Consider the following 12,964-nt stretch of genomic DNA (forward strand, 5'->3'; position numbering starts at 1 on the left):
TGCCAGCCTGAAGGGAGATCATCTGCCATGATTTCTTTTTATCTGTAAAAAGACAGAGACTCGGAAAGGAGAAATAATTTGACTGAGGGCAAACTGCAAGTCAACGGAGAAAACAGACCTTAAATCCACTCTACATGTCTCCAAAGCCCTTTGCTCTTCTATTTACCTAGCTGGCTAATTACTTCATTTCAAACCTACCATAGTCCTGAAAGCTAAGTACGATTACTCTTATTTTACAAAAAAGAAAACTGAGGCTTGACTTCAGAAGTCAAGTAATTCAGTTGATAAATAGTAGAGCTAGTATTAAAATGCGGCTTTCTGTTTTCTAGTCAAACTCTGCCTGTCCTTTTAAGCTCTTTCTCATGCCTGAACTAAGCTGGTTTTCTGACACTACTTTATTATATATATTCTTGAGAGCTCAGCAAAACATTTAAACATGGACTCATTTATAAATGCCACCACAGTTATCCTTAATTGAGAGGAAATCTGAGCTCCTGTTTATAGAGCTGACAGTGAGGAAGAAGGGAAGATTCTGCGGTCCTGCACTCTTAGAAGACCCTTTTAAGGTTTCATATGACAAGGAAATCAGATTAGCTACTACATTAGAAACTATGGCTTAAATTTCTTGGAAAAAAATGGATTATACAATTTTTAATATTTCATTAGCTTGACTTACATGAAGGTATAATCCAATTGAGGATTCTGATTATCGTAGAATTCCCAAGCACAGGCAGTAGACAAAGCAAGGGGAAAGATTGTCATTCTCTGAATAACCAACAAATTTCCATGCTAGGCTAGTCCCTTGGACTCTGTTTCTATGGATCCAGTTAAATACATTTGAGTCTTTCTCTCTGGTAAAGTTAATTCACTTCTGAATGGGTTGTGAGAAGAAAAAAAAATTATGATTACACAGATGGAAGTGGTCAGAGCCACAGAGCAGTGACTATTACCATAGATGGTTATGTTCATGCAGCAAAATAATTTGATTACCATTTAACATTGTAATTTTCATAAAGGCTGAGACATCTCAGAGGATCTTTCCAGTATGCTGTTAAAATGTGAAATATTTTAAAATCATCTTTAGGCTCATCTTCTCTTATAGGAGGAAATGAGGGCCTCAAATGGCCCCTGTGTTCTTGGCACCAGGGAATAATCAATGATTAAAAAAAATAGCATTTTATTTGTAATATATCCTAAGAACAGTGGATTAGAGGGCTGCTGGGAAACTTCACTAACAATGAAGGAAACATATTCAAAAATCTCTATGGAAGAAGCTATGTGTATTAAAAATTATTTGTGCCAAGGCCCTGTGCTGGGTGCTTTACAGAGTTGCACTGCTTTTTACAAGTACAAAATAGATATAGCTCTCTCTTTCTTTCTTATAAATAAGGAAACTATCTTACCAAGGTTAGATAACTTGTCTAAGATATGCAGTACAGGAAGTAGTAGAGCTATGATCAGAATACCAAAGTCTATATTCTTTCTACCATAGCCTCTGTGCTGCCTGTCCCAGTCCTGAAATTCTGTTATTCTGTAATGCTCATTATACATTCTGTGTTTTGGCCCACTAGCAACCACCTTGACAGCTTATTGTCTATGATAGACTCTGATCATTCATTTATTACACAGGCATATGCTAGATCTTTTATTTGATCCTTGAGAATATAACACAGTTTCTAGTTTTAAGGAGCTCATAGAGAATGGAAAAGAGAGAGGCATGGAGTACAATGCAGTATCAAAAAGGCCCTTACACCAGCCTGTGGTGTGAAGGAAGGTCAAAGAGAAAATATGCTGATCTGAGTCTTAAAGAATGAATGGTAGAGGAAGATGCAATTCTTAGAAAAGAGTGCTAAAGGAAGAAGGGACATATTGAAAGGAAATGTTTAAAGTTATGGACATATAGCAGATCCTAGTACTCTATGGGAACTTGTAATAGCATACAATCTGAGTGAGAGAGTGATCAGAAATGAGAATGAAGAAGGAGGCACAGGCAAGATTGAAGAGGGCCTTGTAGGTCAGGATAAGAATTTGGACTTTATCCTGAGGTCAGTGAAAAGACATCATAGGGTTTAAGGGCTTTTACATGGCTAAATATCTTTTTGACCTTTAAAAAGATCTTGCTTACTATTGTATGGAGTGCGGACTGAAAGGGATCAGACTGGAGCTAGAGAAGCCAATCAGAATATTACCATAGTGATCCAAAGAGATAATGGTGGCCTGAAGTGAACAAAGACAGTGGAAGTGGGGATAGAAAGGAGGAACAGATGTGAGAGATGTTTAGAAGACTCTGTCAATTCAATCTGATGATTTAATGTAGGAATGAGAGATCATGAAAAATCCAGGATAACCATGAGGTTTTGAAGTTGGGGAAATGGGTAGATACTGGTACCATTAATAAAGAGACAAAATATTGAAAGACAAGCAGAATATAAAAGAAATAAGGTGAATTTAGAAGAGTCATTCAGCATTTATTAAGCACATGATGTGTGTAAACTCTGTTCTGAGCACTGGCTGTTCTAGATGTAACTTGATCTCAACATCTGGTACTATCACAGTGTGCCCAGGTGATAAAGCAACAGATGCTATAGATTTGTCTGTCTAATACAGTAGTCATTAGCCTACCAAATTTAAACATGTGGCTGTTTAAATTTATTAAATTAAGTAAAATTATAATTATAGTTTCTTAGTCACAATAGCCACATTATGGCTAATTATAGCCACATTATGGTTAATGGCTACTATATTAAGCAGCATAGACAGAGAACATTTCCATTATTCTAGAAAGTTCTAAGTTTGGGGGGTTAACTAGTTGGATATCCTTTTCTCTGAAGTATAACAGCTAGCAGAACTGTCTAAATGGCAGCTGTGGAAAACACAGTTAAGCCAGAAACGATGTTTCTCAGAATGACTTTTCCTACATGGTTACGTGTTAAAATTGGTCAAAGTGGAACTTCCAAATCTAAAAGTGATTTGGAAAGTAGAAATAAAGCAATAGTTATTACTCTATGAAGATCTTTGCTTAGTCAGATGTGTGAAAGACAGTAATAGAGGTACCCTGCAGGTTCTAGCTTGTCCTTTCTCTCTCCTGGTCTAAGTGTCCTTTCTCTCTTCCAGTCTAAGTTCAGCTCTTTTCCCCAACTGCTGGCCCTGCTGACTAGATACCTCATACCTACCACCAGATATTTTGCTTCAGACGTACAGAATCAGTAGCTACATGGAAGCCACAGCTGTCCATAAATCTCTCCATGATCACTCTGATCATGGCCTGATTTGATGCCTTTCTTCTCAGATTTGTGGACTAGTCACCTTTCTTGGCTCCTCCAATTTCCCTTTCCTTTATTTCCACAGATTCACCAACACTTATGTAGGGTATAATTCCTTAACAAAACTGTATCTCCTAATACTTATAATAATTCTCCTCCTCTCAAAGTATCCAGACTGATGCACCTGCCATTCCAAAAAATGATAGCTAAGGACTCTACTGGCAAAAGCTCTGTTTAGAGAGTCAGAAAGCCAAGAAAGTGAATATTGCTAAAAGAATACAGACTTGGCAGTCACTTAGATGAAGATCCAAATCCAAGCACTGCCACTTTCTAGATGTTTGGAACATTGGTCAAATTATTTTATCTCAATTTTCTCATCTCTACAATAAATAACACCTTTCAGAAAGTCAATGAGAATGTAAAACAATAAAATACATTTCAAGGATCTAACACTGTGTGTAGTCAAAGTAGAAGCTGAATCAACTGTAATGCTTACTCCTTTGCTCTGCTAAGTTTTAGTCTTGAACCTGAGATATCTCAGCATGAAATGTCATAAATTACTTTCACCTTCTCAAACTCAGGTTTCTCCATAGAGTCTATCACAGTTTCTTTTTATTATTATTATTATTATTATTAGACTTTATTATTAGTAGTAGTAGTATTAGACTTTAAGTTCTGGGGTACATGTGTACATAGGTATACATGTGTCATGGTGATTTGCTGCATCCATCCCCCTGTCACCTACATTAGGTATTTCTCCTAATGTTAGTCCTCCCCAATACTCCGCCCATCCCCTGCTATCACTACCCTAACTCCCCAACAGGCCCCAGTGTGTGATGTTCCCTTCCCTGTGTACATCTGCTGTTCTCATTGTTCAACACCTGCTTATGAGTGAGAACATGCAGTGTTTGGTTTTCCGTTCTTGTGTCAGTTTGCTGAGAACAATGGTTTCCAGCTTCATCCATGTCCCTGCAAAAGATGTGAACTCATCCTTTTTTGGGACTGCATAGTATTCCATGGTGTATATGTGCCACATTTTCTTTATCCAGTCTGAGTTTGATGGACATTTGAGTTGGTTCCAAGACTTTGCTATTGTGAACAGTGCTGAAATAAACATACATGTGCATGTGTCTTTATAGTTGAATGTTTTATAATCCTTTGGGTATATACCCAGTAATGGAATTGCTGGGTCAAATGGTATTTCTAGTTCCAGATCCTTGAGGAATCACCACACTGTCTTCCACAATGGTTGAACTAATTTGCACTCCCACCAATAGTGTAAAAGCGTTCCTATTTCTCCACATCCTCTCCAGCATCTGTTGTCTCCAGAGATTTTAATGATCACCATTCTAAGTGGCATGACATGGTATCTCAATGTGGTTTTGATTTGCATTTCTCTAATGACCAGTGATGATGAGATTTTTTTCATATGTTTTTTGGCTGCATAAATGTCTTCATTTGAGAAGTGTCTGTTCATACCCTTCACCCACTTTTTGATGGGGTTATTTTGTGTAAATTTGTTTAAGTTCTTTTAGATTCTGTTTATTAGCCCTTTGTCAGATGGGTAGATTGTAAAAAGTTTTCTACCATTCTACTGGATGCTGGTTCACTCTAATGATAGTTTCTTTTGCTGTGCAGAAGCTCTTAACTTTAATTAGATCCCATTTGTCTATTTTGGCTTTTGTTGCCATTGCTTTTGGTGTTTTAGTCATGAAGTTTTTGCCTATGCCTATGTCCTAAATGGTATTGCTTAGGTTTTCTTCTACAGTTTTTAAGGTGTTAGGTCTTATGCTTAAATCTTTAATCCATTTGGAGTTAATTTTTCTATAAGGTGTAAGGAAGGGATCCAGTTTCAGCTTTCTGCATATGGCTAGCCAGTTTTCCCAACACCATATATTAAATAGGAAATCCTTTCCCATTGCTTGTTTTTGTGAGGTTTGTCAAAGATCAGATGGTTGTGGATGTGTCATGCTACTTCTGAGGACTCTGTTCTATTCCATTGGTCTGTATTTCTGTTTTGGTACCAGTACCATGCTGTTTGCCCAAAGTAATTTATAGATTCACTGCTATCCCCATCAAGCTACCATTGAATTTCTTCACAGAATTGTAAAAAACCACCTTAAACTTCATATGGAACCAAAAAAAAGCCTGCATAGCCAAGACAATCCTAAGCAAAAAAAAAAAGCTGGAGTCATCATGCTCCCTGACTTCAAACTATACCACAAAGCTACATTATCACAGTTTCTGAAGTAATATGTGTCTTGTTGTCCTGAGTAAGGAATTAATAGATACTAGACTGTAATCTAGTTAATCCAGTCTCAAAGCCTGATTTTTTTTTCCAATGATTAGGCTTTCACCAAACTTGAAGAATGTATTTCTTTTTCCAACGGAAGAAAGTTGATCAGTTGTTGAAACTCACTTCTTTTCTTAATGATTTTTACAACATACATTAAGTATTCTTTATCTCCACTGACTTGAAGTTACCTAATTCTGGCTGTTGGAGCAGACAAATTGTTGGTAGGAGCTAAAGCCTAATGCCTCGAATGTATTTTTGGTAGGAGCAGTCTCTTACAGTGAACTACTAATTTACTTGACGCTCAGGCCAGGTGATGACAAAAGAAGTAAAATTTTAGTTCCTTAGGTCCATAGCTTAGTTCCTTAGTCATATTAGCCACATTCAAGAACTTAATAGCCACACATGGTTAGTGGTTGCCCACCAGCCTTTCCACATGCCAATTTCACATTTCAATGAATGTACAATTTTCAACTGTGTATACACATATGCATATAACATATACATACATAGAGTAAACACTAGAAAGAGATTTACCAGTATGCTAATACTGGTTCTATTTGAGTGGTAGAATTATAAGTAATTTACTGATCTTTATTTTCTACAGAGGTTTCCACGTTTTTCATGAGAATACATTATTTTTTAATCATAGCATATATCTCTAGTAAAATGTACATTTTGTGTGTCTTCAAAGTAATTATAAGCAAAAATTTCAATGTTCGTTTAAATTCTAGCTCTGTCATATTCTAGCTGTGCAAGTTTTTATCATGTGAGCATTGGTTCTCATCTCTGGGAAACAAAGAAAATAATACCTAACTTGTGGTTGTGAAGATTAAATGCAGTAATCTAAGTTAAGTTATTACAACAAAGCTTGACACATAGTAGGCACTCAGTGAATGACGGTACTGGCATAGTTAACTGAGGTAGTAATGGTTATTGTAGTATCAGTAGTAGTACTAGTAGGAATAGCAAAAGTAAAATAACAAATATAACAACAGTAATAGTGAAAACAGTAATAATAAAGCTAAAGTAAGAATGACTTTTAGTTATCAGTTAGGCGAATTGAGTTACTTTAAGAAATCAAGGTCTGGAGAGGCTGGAAGATTGTACAATCTGGTGGAAAATTCACTTCTTATTCCCCATACTGTATCTTTATGTCACCAAGATTTTAGATTGCATAGAATTTTGATTTTGTTCAGTTGATATATTCCAGCACTGTCAAGTGAGATAAGCAAAAAACAAGGTCTTGCCTCTACCAGAGCTCACATTTTATCAGAGAATGAAGTCCAACCGTACCTATTTAGAAAATACTGCTAAGGGCTATTAGAGAGGTATGAAAACATGTAGTTGGAACACAGAGGAAGACAGTACTAGCCCTGGTTGGCTTGAGGCAGGGAAAAAAGAAAGTTCACAGAAGTGATTTCTGAGTTAAGTTTCAAAGGAGTAAGAGTATTTTGATAGGGAATTAAGAGGAAAAAGTACACTAAGTGCATAGAGCTGTGTGTGAGTGAAGACCTAAAGGCTTGAGAGTGTATTCTGATGTAGGGGGAAAGTTAATGTGGATACACTCATGACAGAGAATTCATTTACTTGATGACTCAAAATAAAATTTGTTGAACATGTCAGTGTGCCAGACAATGTGCTAAGCTGAACAGGTGATATGTGAAAGGCTCTGAATATCAAGTCAAAAAGTTGAAACTTTATTCTACAGACAATGGAAATAGAAGCATTTTAAGACAAAGAGGAATAAAATCAAATTTCCCTTTTGATCTAATTACGATACTGCTGACTGGTCTATTTCCCCTGGATAGGACTTGGACATTTTGAATCAAAAGTGTCACTGACATTAAAAAAAAAATTATCTGAGAATTGCAGCTGAAATGGATCAGACCAACCTAGAGTATTTCATTTTGTATCTTGTGCTGTGGCAACACAAAAGTATCAGCCCTTCTGCATTGATTTTCTAGTGGCAGCAACAAAACTACACTTTGAGGAGAATGACCTCTGGGTTGATTAAGATTTGAAAAATGTTGAATTTATGCTATAAATTCTGGCCCAAGCTGAAGAGGTGCTAATGTGATTGGAACTCACACAGTAACTGTCAGAGGTAAGAGATAAATCTGAAATTCATGTTTAAAATCCTGCTTTACCCATTGGGCCTGATCCAGTTTTTAAAGGTGAGAAGCTTCTGTAAGAAACACAGGGTCTTGTTCTGTAAAGTGTCTGTTCATATCCTTTGCCCATTTTTGAATGGACTTGTTTGTGTTTTTCTTGTACATCTGTTTTAGTTCTTTGCAAATTCTGGATATCAGCCCTTTGTCAGATGGGTAGACTTCAAAAATTTTTTCCCATTCTGTTGGTTGCTGATTCACCAGTCATTCATGACTGTTTCTTTTTCTGTACAGAAGCTGTGAATTTGATTAGGTCCCATTTGTCTATTTTGGCTTTTGTTGCCAATGCTTTTGGTGTTTTGGTCATGAAGTCCTTGCCTACACCTATGTCCTGAATGGTTTTGCCTAGGTTTTCCTCTAGGGTTTTTATGGTGTTAGGTCTTATGTTTAAGTCTTTAATTCATCAGGAGTTAATTTTAGTGTAAGGTGTTAGGAAGGGATCCAGTTTCTGCTTTCTGCACATGGCTAGACAGTTTTCCCAAAACCATTTATTAAGAATGGTGAATTTAACAACAATAGGGAATCCTTTCCCCATTGCTTGTTTTCATCAGGTTTGTCAAAGATCGGATGGTTGTAGATAGATATGTTGTGTTGCCTCCGAGGCCTCTGTTCTGTTCCATTGTTCCATGTCTCTGTTTTGGTACGAGTACCATGCTGTTTTGATTATTGTAGCCTTGTAGTATAGTTTGAAGTCAGGTAGCGTGATGCCTCCCACTTTGTTCTCTTTGCTTAGAATTGACTGGGCTCTCTTTTGTTTTCATATGCAGGCTCTCTTTTGGTTCCATATGAAGCCAACAAACATGAAAAAATGCTCATGATCACTGGTCATTAGAGAAATGCAAATAAAAACTACATTGAGATACCATCTCACACCAGTTAGAATGGTGATCATTAAAAAATCTGGAGACAACAGATGCTGGAGAGGATGTGGAGAAATAGGAACACTTTTACACTGTTGGTGGGAGTGTAAATTAGTTCAACCACTGTGGAAGACAGTGTGGCAATTCCTCAAGGACCTAAAAATAGAAATTCCATTTGACCCAGCAATCCCATTACTGGTATATATCCAAAGGATTATAAATCATTCTACTATAAGGACACATGCACACGAATGTTCATTGCAGCACAGTTTACAATAGCAAAGACCTGGAACCAACACAAATGCCCATTGATGATAGACTGGACAGGGAAAATGTGGCACATATACACCATGGAATATTATGCAGCCATCAAAAATGATGAGTTTGTATCTTTTGTAGGGACATGAATGAACCTGGAGACCATCATTCTCAGCAAACTGACACAAGAACAGAAAATCAAACACTGCATGTTCTCACTCATAGGCGGGTGTTGAACAATGAGAACACATGGACACAGGGAGGGGAGCATCACACACTGGGGTCTGTTGTGGGGAGATAGGGAGGGACAGCAGGAGGTGGGGAGTTGGGGAGATAGCATGGGAAGAAATGCCAGATATAGGTGAAGGGGAGGAAGGCATCAAATCATACTGCCATGTGTGTACCTATGCAGGAATCTTTCATGTTCTTCACATATACACCAAAACCTAAAATGCAATAAAATAAATAAATAAATAAATAAAAAGAAACACAGTGTTAGCCTGCTCCCATCCTGCATCATTGTTGCTTCATATTTCAGACACATCAGGAATGGTTAACATTTTAACACTTAAATGAGATGCACATCCCCCCCTCTTCCTCCATAGAAAGAAAAAAGAAAAAAAAGTAAACCCTGAAAACATATTAAAAATTTCTTAAATTGAGAATTTTCATGGCAAAGATATATTTGGTGCAAGCAATTTACTATATGTCAGGCTAAACTTCTCTCTGCTCCTGCACTGCTTAAAATTCACTTGGTATACCATTTTGTTTCAGAGATAAGTCCGCCTCAGCAAGGAGGATGGGCTGAGTCAAGGAGCAGCTTAATTTATTATCTGCAAACTCTGCTTTTCAATCCCCAGTTGATCCTGGACCCACAGCACAGAAATTCAGGTGTTTATTGTCATTCTGATCTCTCTGCATAATGCTTTCCTTCAAAAAGAATGAAACTTCCTAAATCCTAGAAGAAAAATTAAGCCAAACCATCAATCTTGCCTGTTTTTTCAATCAAGGCCCTTGTTCTAGAGGGACATGAAAAGACAAAAATGCTAGACACACCTAACTCTATGAGCTGAGCCATAATAGAGACACATTTACTATTACAGAGATGCTGATTGGCATGACCTTAATCCATCTGCTATTGGAGTCATTGGGGTCAAAAGTATGTTTTCATATGTTTATGCTGAAATATCCATACAAATTAAGGAATCATTAATATGACTTGGACACTGGTTATGTACTAGGCTGTGAGTAAAGTGTAGCCTCATGATACCCTAGGCTATCTTGATCTGGGCACTTACATACTGTAATATGAGCATTTAGGTACAAGTATCAACTTGAAGAAAAAGGGCTTTTTTAAAAAAAAATTTTACTCCCAGTAATTGGTTTAATGCCTGGAACATGGTAGGTATTCAATAAGTTTTGAATGAATGAAAGAATGCCTGTATGAAATTGAGAGAAGTACATGAAGACGGTGACTGTAAAAAGGAAAAAATGAGCAGATAAAGAAAAAGTATAACACATATCTTGGAAATAATGTTAAAATTATTGTTCTCCCATGCTAATCTTCACCTATCTTTCTCTGTCTCGCAGAGACTTAACTCCCAGATAGCAATACTGAAAGAAGGTAAAAGGACTATTGATACACAAAGCATCTTGGAATGTGGGTGCTCCATGCTTCCTAAGGCAAAAGACAGACACTAGATGCAGGGAAATATGCAAACAGAAAATTGTTCCCTGTAACATACATACTTCTAAGTACCAAAAAATAAGAAAGGTAGGCATTTGTGTATGAATCTGTGTGTATGTGTGTGCACATGCAGCCACATATGTGCATATGCATATATGTTTGGAAAGCAATAGAGAAGTGAAATAATCTGATATCACCATATATAATAAGCAAAAAAGGATTCTTGTAAACATTAGGAATTAGTTTGAAAACTGTACAGCATGATTTTTCATAGCAAAAATATGAAAAAAATGACATTCAACATGTAAAATATATAGTTCTGCGTTTACATGTTTGAGTATTTTGTACTCTGAGACCATTTAAGTGTAAAAGTACTCAAGATATAATACTATGTGAAAAAAGCAGAATATAACATTAGACAGCAAAATTTCCAAATGCTTTCATGTAAATCACTTCCTGATCCCACTCCTCTTCACTGTTGGCAAGCTATTTGAAATTTGTTCAAAAAGAACAAAAACCCAGCCGTTTCCTTTTTCTATACAGCTCCCACCACAAAATAGGGCTTCAATAAATGGTTGTTAAATGAGAAAATGTGTAAACGCAGACATTCTCTAGGCCAATGGTTCCCAACCTTTTTGGCATAAGGACTGGTTTTGTGGAAGATAATTTTTCCACCGACAGTTGGGACAGGGATGGTTTCAGGTGTTTCAAGTAGATTCTCATAAGGAGTGTACAATCTAGATCTTTCACATGCACTGTTCACAACAGGATTCACACTCCTATGAGGATCTAATGCCACTGCTGATCTGACAGAAGATGGAGCTCAGCTTTGCTCATTTCTCACTTGCCCACCACTCACCACTCCCCTCTTGCTGTGTGGCTCAGTTTCTAACAGACCACGAACCAGTATTGGTCCACGGCCTGGGGGTTGAGGAGGCTCTAGGCTTCTTAAAAGGAAAAGCACAATATGGAACAGCTGATGTTAAAGGCCCCACTCCACCCCCACAAAAAAAAATACTTCTCAAGGTCAGCTGTCCCATCTGGCCACAATGAAGACACTCCAATGAAGCTAGAGAATAGAAACCATAAAAATAAGCATGCATGCATCTTAGGTGGTGTGGGTGAAGCAGGTAATCTCTCCAATTATTTCCCTTCTCTGACCATTAAAAGTCAGAGAACAGCAGAAGTCAGACCCCTGTAACTTGCAAGACCTTCCTTTACCATGCAGAAGCTTTCTCTAATAACAAACAACCCAGGATAACACAATGACCCCACTTTGAATAATATACAGGTAAAATTAGTAATCCAGAATTGAATCAAAAGAATATTTAGGTCAAAAACAAGGGGGCAAAAATGAAAAAGTGGTAAAATGCAAACAAACAATGATTGTAACATTCCCCTCACGTGTTTTTACCTTATTTCACCTTCCCCTTTCCACTAGCTTCTTCTCATCAGCATTTAAATATACTCACGTCTTTCCAATTTTCTCCCTGTTTCTTCTAGCCAGCACACTAGCTCTCCCAACCTCCTTACAAATTTCATCCATCCATTTATCTACACACACATCTAATACATTATTTGTAAGCTTACTATGTGTCAAAAACAAGCTAGGTATATGGATAAAATGAATAGATTAGAAAGCTTTCTACTCTACGGGAGTTTAGTTTCTATTGAAGGAAACACAAAGACAGACAAAACAAACAATATAAAAGGGTTATAAGTACTGTGCAGAAAATCTTTGTTTGTCTTGGATGCTTTGGGAAATCATTACATTTCACCAAAGCCACTGCAGCACATTCTTAACTGTATCCAAGTGGTAATAATTAAAAACAGCTTACTGTCTTTATCAGTATCCCTCTTAACCTACCTTACAATTTCCTAAAGGTATCCTATTGCCCTCAGGATAATTTTTTTATTGTACTTTAGGTTATGGGGTACATGCGCAGATTATGCATGATTGTTGCATAGGTACACACATGGCAATGTGGTTTTCTGCCTCCATCCCCTCCCCCACCTCCCCGTCATCTATATCTGGCATTTCTCCCCATGTTATCCCTCCCTGATCTCCCCACCCCCACACTGTCCCTCCCTCGGCCCCCCACCAACAGACCCTAGTGTGTGATGCTCCCCTCCCAGTGTCCCTGTGTTCTCATTGTTCATTACCCACCTATGAGTGAGAACACGTGGTGTTTGATTTTCTGTTCTTTTGTCAGTTTGCTAAGAATTATGGTTTCCTCTCAAAATAAATTAAAGCTACTTAGTGGTGACTGGTTTCTGACTACTACTTCCTCCCCTACCACCTAACACTCACACATGCAAATAGTTGGTTCAGCTGTTTGCCCTTCTTGGAATGAATGCCTCCTCTACCTAGCTAACAGTTACCCATCCTTTAAAACTCATCCCCTCTAAGATGTGCCCTACCAGGTACAGAT

General features: G+C 37.4%; 1 protein-coding gene across 20 annotated transcripts in view; it reads right to left on the minus strand.

Moving 5' to 3' along the window:
- The window catches only part of LOC100393071 (BEN domain-containing protein 5), a 1,596,666-nt gene that overhangs the window by 965,156 nt on the left and 618,546 nt on the right, over positions 1-12,964 (minus strand). The window lies entirely within an intron of this gene.

The sequence above is a fragment of the Callithrix jacchus genome, chromosome 7 (assembly GCF_049354715.1).
Source record: "Callithrix jacchus isolate 240 chromosome 7, calJac240_pri, whole genome shotgun sequence".
Classification (NCBI taxonomy): Eukaryota; Metazoa; Chordata; class Mammalia; order Primates; family Cebidae; genus Callithrix; species Callithrix jacchus.